Below are 16,060 nucleotides of genomic sequence, written 5' to 3' on the forward strand. Positions count from 1 at the left end.
AATTGACCCTAAATAATAGAAAGTGTGACGTCATCAACATGAGTGGAATGGCGAGCGGAAAAAGTGAACCCATGTATCTTTCTTTGTGAGCTCTAATGTTATTTATATTATTAAGAAGATAGTTTTTCCCTATGTAGGTCAGCGTCAACAAAATATTTTTACATTCGGAAAAGAAAGTTGGAGTTTGAAATTTCGTTGGAAGATCCCGCCGCAACGAGAAACTCCACCTTTGTGTTAACAATGTCCATCCCAAATCCTGCATCCTGTCCGTGACTCTCTCTCCCCTATTTGTCGACAACTTAAAACGTACGACCCTTCTTTGAACTTTCTCGATATATTGTGTTAAACCTACCTGGTACCCACACAGCGCAGCAACACTCCAAAAGAGGACGGACAAGCGTAGTGCACACAATCTATTAAGTACATCTTTTGCAGCTTCTAAGTGTTCTGCCAATAAGACGCAGTCTTTGGTTCGCCTTCACTACAACATTTTCTAAGAGTTCTTTCCAAATTAAGTTGTTCGGAATTGTAATTCCTAGGAGGAATTTACGGCCTTTAGGTATAACTGATGTATCGCCTAACTGAAGCTTAACGGATTCTTTTTAGCACTCATGTAGAAAACCTCATAGTTTTCGTTAAGTAGGGTCAATTGCTAATTTTTGCACTGCACAGATGTCATTTCGAAATCGTTTTGCAATTTCTGTTGATCTTCTGATGACTTTACTGGACGATTAATGACACCATCATCGATGAACAACATAAGACGGCTGGCCAGATTTTGTCACTTCAGTTTTAGTCGATGACTTTCCGTCTGTTACTACGAACAGTGAATTCACTGATAGGAAATAACGAATCCAGTCGTATATGAGACGATATTCCGTAAGCACGCAGTTTGATTACAAGCCGCTTGTGAGGTACGTTGTCGAAAACCTTCTTGAAATCTAGAAATACCGAATCAATTTGAAATCCCTTGTCGATAACATTCAGCACTTCGTGTGAGTAAAGAGCTATTTGTGTTTCTCAAGGACTATGTTTCTAAATCTGCGTGACTGTGTGCCAATATACTGTTTTCTGCGATGTAATTCATAACCACCGAACACTTATATGTTCCGAAATACTGCAGCATATCGACTTTAACAATATGGGCATGTAATAAAGTGGATTACTTCTATTGCCTTCCTTCAATATTTGTGTGACCTGGGAAACTTTAAAGTCTTTGGGTGCATATGTTTCGTCGAGCGAGTGGTTGTAGTGATTGTTAAATATGGAGCTGTTCCATCAGAATACTCTGAGAGGAATCTAACTGGTACAGAGTCTGGATAGAAGACTTGCTCTTATTAAGTGATTTAAGTTGTTTCAGTACTCCGAGGATATCTGTTTTTAAGTTATTCGTCTTGGCAGTAGCTCTTAGATTGTTCGCAGATGATAAAGTCATTTAAAGTCTTGTGAAGTCATCAGATGATAAAAACTAACTGTAAAATGATTTATTCAAGATATCTGTATTGTGCAAAAAGCGACAATTGGCTCTAAATACTGAAAAGTGTGAAGTCATCCATATCAGTACTAAAAGATATCCGATAAAGGCTGTAAATTCAACTAAATTCTTATGGATTACAACTGCAAATAATTTAAATTGGAACGGTCACATAGACAACGTTGTGGGTAAATCAAACCAAATGTTGCGTTTTATTGGCAGGACACTTACAAAGTGCCACGGGTCTACTAAAGAGACTGTTTATACCACGCTTGTCGCCATCTTTTGGAGTATTGTTGTGATAGAATCCGCAGCAGATTGAACTGACGGAGGAGATAGAAAAAGTTCAAACAACGGTAGCTCATTTTGTATTATCACGAAATAAGAGACAGAATGGCATCGACATGATAAGGGAATTGAAGTGGCGATTTTCGTTGTGGCAGGATCTTCTCCTGAAATTTCGATCATCAACTTTCTACTCCGATTGGGAAAATATTCAGCCGGCACCCACCTACATAGGGAAAAATCGTCATGATAAAAAAAGAGAAATCAGAGCTCTCACAGAATGTTTTAATTGCTCGTTTTCCCCGCGCGCCCTTCGAGTATGGAGTGGTAGAAAAACAGCTTGAAGGTGGTTCGATGAGCACCCTGCCAGGTGTTTAATTGTGAATTGCAGAGTAATCGTGTAGATGTAAATGCAGATGTAGATTTCTTTTGCAGCAGCATACATGTGTGAAAGTGGTTTTTCAGCCTTGGCAGCTATGAAGTCGAACTACCGTTCAAAGCTAAATGTCAGAAAAGAACTTCAAGAGGCTGTTTCTATTATTACAACACTCCTTGAGAAACTTTCAACTCAAAAGCAAGCTCATCCATCAAACCTGACTCCATAATTTAAATTTTTAATGCTCTTGTAACCCTTCTTCGCTGAACTGTAAATATTGTTCATTTCATATTTTTTAATACATGTGAATGTGATATAGATAAAAAGATTTGTTCCGTATTTTCGCTTAACAATTCAGTAACTTTGGTCTCAGTTGTGTAAGATCATTCTAAATTAAATTAGACAAAACACAGAAAAGGCTAACAAAATACAAAAAAACTGACTGCTTTTATTATTAAAGCTGGCTAGGTGGGGAAGGGGGAGGGGTATGGCTGATAATACTCCTACTCCATCCAAACAGACCTCGGAACGCCCAACGGTACCGACCGTCCGCCGTATCATCCTCAGCTGACAGCTTAGTTTTCCCTGCTTGCCACCAGCGCGTGACAAACCCAGACGGTCATCTATCCAAGTGATAGCCACGCACGATAGCGTTTAACTTTGGTGATCAGATAGGAATCGGTGTTACCACTGCAGCAAGAACATTCGCACTGATTGTATACTCTAAGACGAAAAAAGGAAAAAAAGCGACGCACGACGAAAGAAGTATCCAAAAGGGTCGGAAATCGATAGATGTAATGTACATGTACAGAGAAATGATTACGATTCCAGAATTACTGGATGGTTTATTAAAGCAAAATTGCTTCAGAAACTGAGCAAGTCAATAAGGCGTTGATCCACCTCTGGTCTTTATACAACAATTATTCGACTTAGCATTGACTGATAGCGCTGCTGGAGGTTCTCCTGAGAGATAACATGTCAAATTTTGCTCATTTGTGCGTTACATCGTCAAAATCCCGAGCAGGTTGAAGGGCCCAGCCCAAAATGCTCCAGGCTACCTCAGTTGGGAAGAGTTATGGCTACCTTGCCGGCCACGGTATGGTTTAGAATCACCAAGACAAGCAACACTAATTCTCACTGTGTTCGGAAGGGCATTGTCTTGCAGGAATGTAAGAACAGGACGGATTGCCATGAAGTGCAACGAAACGCGGCCTAGAATATCGTCGTATACCGCTGTGATGCAAGGGTGCGCGGGATGATACCCTAGGAAATCCTGATTCGAACAGACATGGCAGCCCAGTACATCACTTCTGATTGTTGGGCCACATGACGTGGGACATTGACGTTGGTAACAATCACTGTTCAGGTCTTTGCTGGTCATCGGGGCTCATTTCGAAGTGAGTCTTTCCAGACTCTCACCAAAGACATGTCTGGAACGGCCCCGGAGAGCTGATTGTCACTGTCCCTATGTCAGGACTACTAGGAGTGATGGTCTGGGGTGTTATTTCTCTTCATAGCAAGCCGCTTTGTTGGTCGTCTGCGGCTTCGATGCAGCACAGTGGTACGTCGATGACATTCTACAGCCCGTTTTCTTGACCTACATGACAAATCAAGCTGGGCTTACATTTCAGACAGTAATGACCGCTGACACAGGTTAAAGTTTGTACTGCTTGTCTCAGCACTTTCCAAACCCTGCATTGGCGAGCACGGTCGCCAGATATCTCCCAAATTGAGAACATTTGGAGCAATCTGCTACTGCTTTTGACCATTTAACGCGCCAGTTAATCAGAATTTGGTGCTACGTCCCTCAGGAGGACATCGAACAAGTCTATCAATCAATGCCAGGCCCTATAGCTGTTTGCGTAAGGCCCATCACTTTAGTTACTTGCTCCTATCCATATTTCTCTGAAACTTTAAACATTTATTTGTCCCTACATGTACGTCACATCTACCAGTTTCCGTCCCATTATGCTAATTCCTTCGTGGTGCGTCTTTTGTTTAGAGCGTATTCCTCTTTGTGAAGAGGGGACCGGAGTAAAAATGTTTGAGAAGCTTTATACTAATGGTTTCATGTGTTTACGGGAAGCCCGGAAAAACTTGTTGACCGTGTGGCTAGGAAAACTGTGGCCATTACTACGGCTCGAGACACTGCTACACGGTAATAGCGCAATGTTTTCAGGGACTGGCTGCTTTTTAGTTCTACGTTCACGGCTCGATCTGGCGTCGTCCGTTCCATCGGACGCAGGCAGCGAACACTTGGGACGCCTTGGATGGGCAACGCGCGGTGCTGTCGTAACGCGGCTAGGCCTCTCGTATTGATTGGTGCACGGACGCCGGCTACCAGCATTCCTGCGCCGCCAGCATCCACAGCCAGCGTGAAAAACAGCCGTCGTTGGTGGCGAGAAACACAATGCGACGCCCGGCCCGCACTGTGAGCGGCAGAACGTAAACGGAAGCGGGATGATACGTGACGTAGCTGTGGCGAAGCTTTCAGACAGATGCAATGACTGGAGGCTCTCTAACTAGTGAAACACTGGGAACATAGCATTATGCATCACTGAGAAAATGTCATTGATTTTTACAAATCATTGCTTCAACTAGAACAGTGGTACCTAACCTATGTGTATGTACCCCATTGACGAGGGTGCGGGGTGACCTTAAAATTAAATTATCCGCGGGGTAAATAAAAAATTGCTCGAAGAAAATTACACTGCAACTGAATTAATGGATCACCTATCCGAAATCCCATAATTATCTCCCGTTACGATACATGTTTGAAATTTGGTTCAAAAGATGTGTAAAAGCTTCCTCTGTAATGGTGCAAAAGTGTGGTGCTCTGCGACGTCCCTCTCGGGCTTCATGATGTTCCAAAGAGCAAGGTGTCGACACGTGTGAAAAAAGGCCACGCCTCTGAAGTTCAAGTGACGTGTATGGCGGGTTCATGATATCACATTTGCACCACATTTCACCACCACTCTACCCAACGCAACTGTGAACGTGTCACACGATGTGGAGGACGTCACAGCCTCTCTTAAACTGGTTTCACACCATCTTTTGACACCTCTGCGGTAGAGGTGAGAAACGCGACGCCCACCTTCGAAATCACGTGATTTCTTGATTAGTGTCGGAGGAAAACATTCCTGACACCGTGACTCTTAGAATCGGCAATTAAACCACCATTTTTCCTATGCGTATTTGTAGGGCTGGCTTTTGACAATGACGACTAATACAGTATTTCAGTTTCTAGAGGTTGTAGGGATAAAACGCAAGTAATGAAATGTAATTTGCTACCTGTACGGATACCAACCTGCAGTTAAATTTGTAGGAGCAATGAAAGGGAAGCAGTAATTGAGAAGCTAGTGCGTTATGTGAGTAACCTATCCACGACGTTATTCAGTAACTACATTGAACATTTAGTAAAAGACAAGTGGTAGAAATACGGCAAAGGGACTGGAAGTGTGCTGATGAAATTTAATTCTTTCAGTGATGGCAAAGGACTTCTAAGATAAGTTGAAATGAATTAATAGTGTCATAAAAGGTATTACTATGTGACTAAACACAAATTAAACCAATCAAATGGAGAATCGTAAAGGGAATTAGATTATAAAGAGACACACTAAAATTAAGAAAAGAGTTCTGCTAATTTTTTTGTAAGATAAAACAGATTACTGAAGTAGAGCGTTTATAAAATTCAGACTGCCAACATCAGGAAAAGCGAAAAGGAAAGATGTAGTAACATCTAATAATGAGAAACTCCGTTCCTGGAAATTCATGGTTCGTACACTGTGACGTGCAAGGATGATCGCAAAAAGGTGTAGGTGATGCGTCCCCACATTTAATCAAGAAATCAAATACGAGTGTCACACCATCCAATTACTAAAGAAGAATAAAATTTAAGGTTTATTCCCTTGTCTCGAATGTGTTACGTACATTGTTTGTGTTCGGCTCGACATCCTTGGGAAAATATCTGTGGCAATGCGCCGGCCAGAGTGGCCGAGCGGTTCTAGGCGCTACAATCTGGAACGGCGTGACCACAACGGTCGTAGGTTCAAATCCTGCCTCGGACATGGATGTGTGTGATGTCCTTAGGTTAGTTCGGTTTAAGTAGTTCTAAGTTCTAGGGGACTGATGGCCTCAGAAGTTAAGTCCCATAGTGCTCAGAGCCATTTTTGTGGCTGTGCGCTCAGTATTTCAGTCGCAGTTTAGGCACTTTGGCAATATCCTCAGATGTTATAGAAGTAGCATATGCGGTAATCTTCCTGTTGCTATATCTACTTGTGCTGTTTCAAAACGCACAGGCTACGTTCACCCCTAGTAGTGGTGAGCATCCTACACGGTAACTTAATAATAACACCTGGTGGTTACTGTAAATATAAGCGTACGATGTATTAAGAAAAAAAAAATATGTTGTAGATGAGCCGCGAACGTCGACGAAAAAACAGGTGGTTAGCGCGCGACTTCAGCGATGCAACATCTCACCTTCGCTGGATCCAGAGATGCTGCCTCAGCGACGGCAGCAGCCGGTCGCTGTCGTAGAGAACCGACAGCAGGAACGAATAATTAATTAATTGTCGAAAGTTGGCGTGGCACTGCGTGTTTGTTCGTTTTAAATTGTTCCTATTGCATGACATAAATACACTCCTGAAAATTGAAATAAGAACACCGTGAATTCATTGTCCCAGGAAGGGGAAACTTTATTCACACATTCCTGGGGTCAGATACATCACATGATCACACTGACAGAACCAAGGGCACATAGACACAGGCAACAGAGCATGCACAATGTCGGCACTAGTACAGTGTATATCCACCTTTCGCAGCAATGCAGGCTGCTATTCTCCCATGGAGACGATCGTAGAGATGCTGGATGTAGTCCTGTGGAACGGCTTGCCATGCCATTTCCACCTGGCGCCTCAGTTGGACCAGCGTTCGTGCTGGACGTGCAGACCGCGTGAGACGACGCTTCATCCAGTCCCAAACATGCTCAATGGGGGACAGATCCGGAGATCTTGCTGGCCAGGGTAGTTGACTTACACCTTCTAGAGCACGTTGGGTGTCACGGGATACATGCGGACGTGCATTGTGCTGTTGGAACAGCAAGTTCCCTTGCCGGTCTAGGAATGGTAGAACGATGGGTTCGATGACGGTTTGGATGTACCGTGCACTATTCAGTGTCCCCTCGACGATCACCAGTGGTGTACGGCCAGTGTAGGAGATCGCTCCCCACACCATGATGCCGGGTGTTGGCCCTGTGTGCCTCGGTCGTATGCAGTCCTGATTGTGGCGCTCACCTACACGGCGCCAAACACGCATACGACCATCATTGGCACCAAGGCAGAAGCGACTCTCATCGCTGAAGACGACACGTCTCCATTCGTCCCTCCATTCACGCCTGTCGCGACACCACTGGAGGCGGGCTGCACGATGTTGGGGCGTGAGCGGAAGACGGCCTAACGGTGTGCGGGACCGTAGCCCAGCTTCATGGAGACGGTTGCGAATGGTCCTCGCCGATACCCCAGGAGCAACAGTGTCCCTAATTTGCTGGGAAGTGGCGGTGCGGTCCCCTACGGCACTGCGTAGGATCCTACGGTCTTGGCGTGCATCCGTGCGTCGCTGCGGTCCGGTCCCAGGTCGACGGGCACGTGCACCTTCCGCCGACCACTGGCGACAACATCGATGTACTGTGGAGACCTCACGCCCCACGTGTTGAGCAATTCGGTGGTACGTCCACCCGGCCTCCCGCATGCCCACTATACGCCCTCGCTCAAAGTCCGTCAACTGCACATACGGTTCACGTCCACGCTGTCGCGGCATGCTACCAGTGTTAAAGACTGCGATGGAGCTCCGTATGCCACGGCAAACTGGCTGACACTGACGGCGGCGGTGCACAAATGCTGCGGAGCCAGCGCCATTCGACGGCCAACACCGCGGTTCCTGGTGTGTCCGCTGTGCCGTGCGTGTGATCATTGCTTGTACAGCCCTCTCGCAGTGTCCGGAGCAAGTGTGGTGGGTCTGACACACCGGTGTCAATGTGTTCTTTTTTCCATTTCCAGGAGTGTATTTGCGTTTCATGCGTTATTACCGTCTATTGCGCATGTGCACAGTGTATATCACGGGCGGATGGTGTAATAGGTCCACGTGAACCAGTCAATAGTTACAGACAGGCACGCTTGAGGCGCTGGTACATAGGTGTACGGTTTACGCACATCGTGTAAGACGGGCTAGCTGAGGTTGGTTGTACCGTGAACGTGGTAGTTCAGGCCCGTACTCCACCGGTATCTTACACGATCACACATCAAAACACGTGCTGATTACGACTGCCACGTAAAAGCGTCGGCACATAAATCGTCAGCAGTGAAGAATTGTGCTGTTGATATCTGTACGTGTTCGTAAGTTTGTATGTGCGAGAGACAGAGTTTCTGTTACGATTTATATGTCATGCAGACATGCGGAAAAGATAGCTAAAGCAAACTCTCTCTCTCTCTCTCGCTCTAAATACTATATAAATACTTGCTGTCATGTTCTTCAGCAATATATCAAACTCTTACTGTGCGTAAGAAGGGCGCTGTTGTAATAAGTGTTTATTTCTGTTCCCCACATGTTTTATTTGATATAAAAACTTATGAAATGTATGAATTATTGACCAAATTTCGTAATACGTCCGGTGCTACCGAACTATTTTTTTTTTTAAATGTAGAATCCGAAGAACTCCTAGCTTTCAGTTCTTGTTGCTTGATGACGAGCTGTATATTTGAAGCTGAAGATGTTGTTAACACCATGCTTTCGCTGCTTTGAAGTGTAGGCAAGGGCACACAACTGCTACCCACTCTCCGATTTTAATAACCGCAAGAATGTGTATTTATTTTAGAAAAGCAGGTTTTTTTAAGAACACTAATTAAAATGAACAAAATGAAATTTGAATAAATTAGAATATCAGTGCTGTGGCTCAGTCCACGAGCAATTGCAGTTTGAAAATTGTTGATACCGGAAATTGTCTGTACGATTTTTCAACACTAATTTAAGAGAAGAAAGTGAATAACGAAATGAAGAAGAAACACAGTTGCCATCAGACGCATAGTTGAAAATACTAACAATCACCACATGCACTACAAATTTCCACTATGTGATGTGAAGATTGTTGCCTACGTTTCAGCATTCCATGAGAAAGTCAGCGCTGGCGAAAGTGATGGTTATCATCTGGTGTGGTTCAGTTGTTCTAGTAGGCAACGTCATTATGCATTCGTCTTGGATGGTTATCATCTGGTGTGGTTCAGTTGTCCTAGTAGGCAACGTCATTATGCATTCGTCTTGGATGGTTATCATCTGGTGTGGTTCAGTTGTCCTAGTAGGCAACGTCATTATGCATTCGTCTTGGATGGTTATCATCTGGTGTGGTTCAGTTGTCCTAGTAGGCAACATCATTATGCATTCGTCTTGGATGGTTATCATCTGGTGTGGTTCAGTTGTCCTAGTAGGCAACGTCATTATGCATTCGTCTTGGATGGTTATCATCTGGTGTGGTTCAGTTGTCCTAGTAGGCAACGTCATTATGCATTCGTCTTGGATGGTTATCATCTGGTGTGGTTCAGTTGTCCTGGTAGGCGCCGTCATTATGCATTCGTCTTGGATGGTTATCATCTGGTGTGGTTCAGTTGTCCTAGTAGGCAACGTCATTATGCATTCGTCTTGGATGGTTATCATCTGGTGTGGTTCAGTTGTCCTAGTAGGCAACGTCATTATGCATTCGTCTTGGATGGTTATTATCTGGTGTGGTTCAGTTGTCCTAGTAGGCAATGTCATTATGCATTCGTCTTGGATGGTTATCATCTGGTGTGGTTCAGTTGTCCTAGTAGGCAATGTCATTATGCATTCGTCTTGGATGGTTATCATCTGGTGTGGTTCAGTTGTCCTAGTAGGCAACGTCATTATGCATTCGTCTTGGATGGTTATCATCTGGTGTGGTTCAGTTGTCCTAGTAGGCAACGTCATTATTCATTCGTCTTTAATGGTTATCATCTGGTGTGGTTCAGTTGTCCTAGTAGGCAACGTCATTATGCATTCGTCTTGGATGGTTATCATCTGGTGTGGTTCAGTTGTCCTAGTAGGCAACGTCATTATGCATTCGTCTTGGATGGTTATCATCTGGTGTGGTTCAGTTGTCCTAGTAGGCAACGTCATTATGCATTCGTCTTGGATGGTTATCATCTGGTGTGGTTCAGTTGTCCTAGTAGGCAACGTCATTATGCATTCGTCTTGGATGGTTATCATCTGGTGTGGTTCAGTTGTCCTAGTAGGCAACGTCATTATGCATTCGTCTTGGATGGTTATCATCTGGTGTGGTTCAGTTGTCCTAGTAGGCAACGTCATTATGCATTCGTCTTGGATGGTTATCATCTGGTGTGGTTCAGTTGTCCTAGTAGGCAATGTCATTATGCATTTGTCTTGGATGGTTATCATCTGGTGTGGTTCAGTTGTCCTACTAGGCAACGTCATTATGCATTTGTCTTGGATGGTTATCATCTGGTGTGGTTCAGTTGTCCTAGTAGGCAATGTCATTATGCATTCGTCTTGGATGGTTATCATCTGGTGTGGTTCAGTTGTCCTAGTAGGCAACGTCATTATGCATTCGTCTTGGATGGTTATCATCTGGTGCGGTTCAGTTGTCCTAGTAGGCAACGTCATTATGCATTCGTCTTGCTTATAGTGTGTTACCTCTATTCACCTGTACCTTATTACCCTCCTTCCAAATATCTCATTAGCAACGCGGTGTTGTCACCAGGTGTAGTCTTTTTCCTTTTCGTCTTGCCTCTAGTATATAAAGTATATTGCTCATCTTTCCCTCTAGCTTACTATATTGCTTCCTGAAAATTTATCTCTCACTTTGTTACACTTTCGTTCGCTTGCAGCCTTATTCTGGTTGTTACATGACGTTCGGCAGCCCCATTCCAGAGATCTGGATGGGAAATAATCTAGAATATTTTTCCTCCGCGGAGAAATCCTCATGTGGCTAAAATACCTGTAGATACATATTATTTGTTTTTATGTAGCCGTTTCGATAGCGTTCTGTGTCTCCATGCCGCTGACCACTGCAATTTCTATAGCTTTTCCCACTGATAGTGCTAAATGTTCCACACCTAGTGTATCCGCGTCATTGACGAGGTCATTAGCAGAAGTTACTTACCGTCGTTGCTGATGGTTTTTATTTAGCTTCTAAGCAATTGCTGGCATCGAACGTGGAATCCTTCATCGTTAGGTCAGCAGTACCATGGTATCCCTCAAGTTATTTCTAAAAGTTTCTAGTACAGTCAATATGGTCACAGTGTTGTCTTTCCTCATACAACAGTAACTCTCCAGTGGCTTATATTCGGTACGAGCATCCTCGCATGTATTTGATGTTCAGTCTCTTGTATCCATCAGTGTTTCGTTCGGATCACAGGAAGATTCTAAAGCTGTACTTTGTGCCACATTCTGCGAATCCTCGCTCGATATTGGGCTAGAATGCTTAACATTGCTCGAAGAAATAAAAGGTGAATATCGACGTGTAGCGCTCTTGCTAACACTGGAATACTGGATAGGAACGAATGCAAACGAGCAGGATCTGTGCATGAATATTTATGGTCTCAAGCATGATGCAGATGGGCTGACGAACGGCGGTAGCGGCGGAAAATATTGTGTGCTGTTCGATGGGCGCAGAATACAGGGGCAGATCTATGTGACCCTGTGTTAAGGCAGGCACTCTGACATACAGAACCGACCGCATAGTGATTCGCATCATAAATAAAACATAGGCCAAGTAGCGTTGTGCGTTCGCAGTTTTCAGATTCGCGTGATTGGTAAGGATATGCCACTGTGCAAGCGGTATGGCGAAGGAATGTAACCAGGAGTCAGATTTTAACAGTGATAATGAGAAGTATTTTCCAACTGTAACAGAAAAAGCTCCTTGTTATTTGCTAGATTTCTGCTTAAGTGACACTGGCGGAGAAACTCGTCATATTCGTCATACTATGCGGTGTGTTTCAACAACTTATTACAAACGTTTACGAACGATAGCTCCAAGACAGTACATATTAATTTGTTATAGAACATATTCTCTCCAATAGGTAATTTTTAAAATCGTGGGTAAGGTTATGAAAATTGAAACCGTTAAGTAACATTATACGTAAAGATGACTACGAAAAAAAAATGTTAATCCATATTCAGTTGTCTTATCACATGCTTGACATCTCCGCTAATCATAGCAGGATTCTCTTTAACATCGTTGAAATTATGACTGATTTGCGTATTTTTCTCATTGTATTCTCACGTTTTTAACATATTCTCAATAAAAAAAATTAGAAGGCTTCTTATTATGTGAACGTGCTACTCACGTGAGGTTAGTGCTCAACATATACAATTGCCATTGATATAAACAATAGGTTATCCTCGCGCCTCAGCACTAAAATGCCTTTAGGCTCCGCTATGCTAGAACCACAAGTTCCTACGTGCAGAGAAAAGTAACATGTACACAGCAACTGAATGAGTCCAGAATGCAGGAACTGTATGGTAAGCTGCTCCATTTACACATTTTGTAGAAGGATATATCATGCAAGATGTTTATCATCCATTCGAGCGTGATGTTTACTACATAAGACTTACTGGAGAAATCTAACTGTAGTTAAAAATGAAGGCACATTGTCTCAGATGTGACAGTTTTACAGTAATGTTGTAATATAGTGGATCGCTTGCTCTCAGTATATCTTTGTATCGATCTATAAAGCCTTGGCTGCTGAAAGTCGATTACGAAAGGCGAAGGAGCCGAGCTGTGCATCTCAGACGTCGGGTTACAGTTGTTTGACAGTTCCTTTCTGCTCAATTGTGAGATTAGAATTCGTTGTATAATGGTTAACGACTATTTTTAATCTGCTTGCTTAATCAATAAATAGTCGTGGAAGTTGTTGATGCGGTCTTTAGTCCAAAGGCTCTTTTGATACAGCTTTCTTCGTAATTCTATCCTGTGCAAGCCTCTTTATGTGGGAATAACTATTACAACCTATATCCATTTGAACTGCTAGCATGGCAGCATAGCACATACGGAAACAGATGAAGGTGTTACAGCAACGTCACTACCAGTGTCAAGCTACACCTGAGTCAACTGAAGACATGCGCGGAAAAACGGTCTAATCCTCAAACGTAAAAGGTTTGAGAGAAGCGTTGTGATCTGTTTCTGGGTAATGGAACTGTCAAAAATATCATTCGTTCCGAACACTCATGAACTTTACAAATCCAAATAAACAAATTTACTGCTCGCTGGTATTGTTAGCAACAAAAGACGTGAAAGAAAATACGTACTGAGAAGTCAATGTCTAAAATGTTTCAAATGGCTCTGAGAACTATGCGATTTAACATCTGAGGTCATCAGTCCCAGAACTACTTAAACCTAACTGACCTAAGGACATCACACACATCCATGCCCGAGGCAGGATTCGAACCTGCGGCCGTAGCAGTCACGCGGTTCCGGACTGAAGCACCTAGAACCACTCGGCCACCGGGGCCGGTGAAGTCAATGTCAGAATTCCCAGATTATTGAACAGGCGTCGAGAAGACGTTCGTGAACTTGTGCCACATATTGCTCGAATCGCACGTTTTTCAACCAAAGATACACTTTTTAAATCAGGAGAGGTACCCCAAAAAATAATTGAATATATTATAAGCGAATCAAAATAAGTAAAGGAAACTACTTTTTCTGTTTAACTATAACTTACTTCAGATACTGTTCTAATGGTAAATAAAATACCATTAATTCTTTGCACAAGAACCTAAAAATATGCTTTCCACGACAGTTTGCTATGTATCTGAACGCTTAGAAATTTGAACTGTTCAGTCTCACTAATCATATGTCCGTTCGATGTTTTCGTCGAATTGTGTGTTAGAAACTATAAAAAACATGAAGAATAAAGATGTAGAATGTTATTAAAGTTTGTTTAATTTGAAAGGCTTTAAGAATTTTCACATAAAATATTCGTAGGAACAACTTTTCAACACGCCCTCGTATCGTCGTCTGAAGATACTTTGAAAGCCGCACACACTTTGTCAGTGTCCCTTCCAACGGCGATTGTGCACGCTTGAGCCCGGTTCCATTGGAATGTCTTTTGTCATCGAACGAATGCCACCTCCTTTTTTTTTTAAATTGAGTTTTACAACATCAATAAAGTTTGAGGAATGTACGAAATTTCTTTCGATTCTAACCTAATGGAAAAACTCTTCCATACTAACTTTAAATGATCGATGATTTGGAAATGAATTTACGATTAGTATACCCTTTGCAGTCAACAAAGTGTCGCATCCACACAACATGGTAGGACAACCTTTACAGGGTGCGGCACCAGTGTTATTGCTGTCGTGCAGCGCCTCGAGGCTTTCGCGATCGGAGCATCGGAGTTGGTAGTTGGGAGGTGGGGGTACGGGCTGGGAAGGGGTGGCAGCACTCAACCGTGGGGCGGACCCCGGCGGGCCGTAAAAGACCTGTCCGGTGGTTGGCAGCGCCGGACGTGCTGCCTCAGCCTCACCCACCACAAGCCGTGATCCATCACGCGACCCAGCTGCGGCGCGACGTGGGGCCGAGATCACGATAGCTCCACCACCTGCCGGCAGCCAGGCGACCGATGCTGGCCTGCAGGCATACGGCTTCCCCGCTAAAGCCGTCGCCGGGTAACTAGGCGGCCCACAGTCATCTCGCCCTGCTACAGCACCGCCTCTTAGTACAATTTCACACGATAGTAAAAGTTCCGAAACATACATTTGGTTGCCTCTGCATTTAGTCACGCTTACGATGTAAAGAAAATTGATAGTCGTTACGAAAATAAATAAATAAACAGAAACTAACACCAAAAATACCAGGTATAGAAGTATGAAACCGGAATTTGGTTGCTATACTCGCACGTCTGTAATCTGAAACTGATAAACAATATTTTACTCAAAGTAATCTCCATTGCTATTTTTTATTATTTATTTAATTTTATGGGCTTCATTGGACCACTTAAGTCAAAAATACAAAGTTGTAAACAAGTTGTTGTACAGGGATACAATTTGGCTCAACAGTAACTTAATATGATATTTAGGTAATACAATTATTAGAGTCTATTCTTACATGAAAGGTGTTTTGCTCTTCTGTCTGCCCAATATTTCTTCATTCTTTCAGATATTTTCTTTCTTTCTTCATCTGAGACCACTCTTCCTGTACTCCTTTTATTGATTTTCATTTGTAGTCTGGTTTGCGGGTCTTGCAGTATTCTGGTTTTTCTTTGTCTTGTTTTTTAGGTCATCTACTGTAATTTGGAGTTCTTTTATATCTTCCTTAATTTCTGTGATCCATTTAATGTCGCTCTTGATATTCGACAATTTTTGTATTATTTTTTTACTAATTCTGTTTTCTGGAGTTATCATCAGATGTCCAAAGAATGAGATGCGTTTCTTCCTGATCGTGCTCATGACTGGTTCTATCTTCTTATATACTGTTTCATTTGATACTATTCTCCAATGTCCCTTTATTTTATACTGTTTATTTATACATGCCCTAATTATTCTTCTTTCTATTTTTAGTATACTGTCAATTTCTGCTGTATTTGTTTCAGCTGCATACGTTATTTCTGGTTGTGTAACTGTATTATAGTGACTTAATTTTGCATCTATAGATAGGCTTTTTTTGTTGTATGAGATTTTGGTAATGTAATTTGCATAGTTCAGTTTTTTTATTCTATTCTGCCATGATGGCTTCTCATTTAGATTGTATTTTATTATTTCGCCTCAATATTTAAATTTATCAACAGTTTTGATTTCATGTTCTCCTATTGTAATTTTGTTTGCAAGTGGTGGATCGGTTAGCATAATCTCCGTTTTTTCAAATGATATTCTAGGGTCTACTTTCTCTGCTATTTCTTGTAGTGGTT

The sequence above is a fragment of the Schistocerca nitens genome, chromosome 5, assembly GCF_023898315.1.
Source record: "Schistocerca nitens isolate TAMUIC-IGC-003100 chromosome 5, iqSchNite1.1, whole genome shotgun sequence".
Classification (NCBI taxonomy): Eukaryota; Metazoa; Arthropoda; class Insecta; order Orthoptera; family Acrididae; genus Schistocerca; species Schistocerca nitens.